The 2,142-nt window shown below is 37.8% G+C and overlaps 1 long non-coding RNA gene across 1 annotated transcript; it reads right to left on the reverse strand.

Annotated features, from left to right (window-relative positions):
• LOC109842865 lies at positions 967–1,695 on the reverse strand. Its single transcript, XR_002247417.1, has 2 exons — positions 1,605–1,695; positions 967–1,392 (listed from the first exon to the last, which is right to left on the reverse strand). It is a non-coding gene; the product is annotated as an uncharacterized LOC109842865 (long non-coding RNA).

Here is a 2,142-nt window from a genome sequence, read left to right on the forward strand (position 1 = left end):
CGATTCGTTGACCTTGTCGCCTCGTCACTCGATGGTTTGCCGAATCATCGCGCCGAGCTATGCCAAGGGACTTATAAGCAATTTTACATGCCTACACCTCTCAATATATGAATTGCGCTACTTTAATGGACGATCCGCTCCATTCATTATGATCTAAATGTCTTAAAACATCTACAAAATAAAAATCATGATATGTGAATATTTCTAAAACATGTTTTTTTTTATCTCTTTTGTTCTGTCGTTATAAAATCGTTAATTTTACTATCACTTGATACATTAGTAGGGGTGTTATCGGAGCGGATACGGTTCGGATATGACACTTATCATATTCATATCCGCTTTTTATAAACGGATACGGATACAGATCATCTTCGGTAAGAAAAAACATTAACCATATCCGCACTTATCGAAAACAGATACGGTTCGGATATTTGAGAATCAGATCGAATATGATCACGGATATAAACGGGTATTCTACTATAAATCTATTAGACATGTAATCTTCATCCAAAACCATTAGTTGAAAACTAAAATTGAGTACAAATCTATTAGACATAATCTTCATCCAAAATCTTCAGTAGCACAACCCAACTAAAACAATAGTGTCGGAATCGTAACCAAGCTACAACAATCATATCCATAATTTCAAAGGTCTATGAATTGAAAGTTAAAGGCAAAAAATGTAAAAAATCGGTATCTTATGCCATTTATAGCACAATTACCTAGACAATTCATTGAGACGGCAATGCAGGGCAACCAGATGCAATTTCAAGGCTTAGACACAAAAAGTTTGAGAAAACCATGACAAACATTTGACAAGAAGACTAAAGATGTACAAGAAAAAAACATTCAACAGCAGACAACATTTGAGGTAGAAATCCCTGCTCAGTTTAATAGCAACATTTTAGACACTCCTTCCTAGTATTTTGTCAAGGAAATGACCACCTTATATTCTTATAACAAATCTAAAGAAAATAAATCTAATTAGATATTAAAAATCAGTACTAATTCTACACAAAAAGGGTTGCAAAGAATTTATGTATGTATGTAACAAATTAATAAGACAAATTTGTGTCACTCGTAACATAAGTTTAACTAGTTCAGGGGTAAAAAACTAAAGATGAAATCCTTTGCATGAATTCTAATTGACCAGAGTTCACAAGCTCCATCACCGTCTTCTTCATAGCATCACTCTGCTGCCTCCACCACCGCTGAAAGAAAGCCTACATCCCGCAAAAAAACCCCAAATCTACAACCAAAAACACCAAAATCTAAAATCCTAAAGCCTAATTTCATATCAAAACCTACATGCTCAACATAGATAAACTTTCGATTCTTATCCGCCAGTAGCACCGGGATCAATGAATCCAGCACATTCTGCACACAAGCCACCTACAAAAACAGAATAAACATATAAAATTAGAGATTTTCCATGCAAACATCAACAAATTGAGGACTTTTTTGAGAATTAAGAACTCCCTCTGAATCCCATTCTTAACTAAGCCCACTGAAATTAAAAGCATTACTCCATTTTTCCGTTTCTTCAAACACAAATGAATAAAATTTGACATTAAACTATAGAAAAAAAAACAAATTAGAAATACCAAGCAAATATAACACAACTGCTTGGGTTTATCTGGCGGCCTGGACGAAGACGACAAGGGTGGATGGACGCAGGTGGCGGGACGCGGGAGAGAAGGCGGTGGCTGACAGGCGGCGGGAGGCGCGGCGATGCGGTGGCTGATCGCGACGGGTCGGAGTTGAGGGTGGAGGCTGAAATTGAGTGGAGGGCTGGAGTGGAGGCGGAATGTGATCGCAGCGGCTAGGGTTTTTACGTTTTAGTTTGTTGGGTTTTGGGTGTAGCGTTTACGGTTTGTAATTGTAACTTTGGACCGCGAATTACCGAATCATTATTACATTGTTCGGATATCCTTATCCCTCATATTCCGTATCGCGAATCAAAAAGTAACGAAATTTTTTTTTTTGAAATGGATCCGTATCGCGAGCCGTACTCCGCCCGGGTTTTAAAATTAGGTTACGAATATCCGGCATCGGCGTTCGGCATACGGATGGCGGATCGGTTTGAATATTCGAAGCAGTATTGGCCCATCATTAGTAAAACACTTAATATGCGCAAATTTT

The sequence above is a fragment of the Asparagus officinalis genome, chromosome 5 (genome assembly GCF_001876935.1).
Source record: "Asparagus officinalis chromosome 5, Aspof.V1, whole genome shotgun sequence".
NCBI classification, from domain to species: Eukaryota; Viridiplantae; Streptophyta; class Magnoliopsida; order Asparagales; family Asparagaceae; genus Asparagus; species Asparagus officinalis.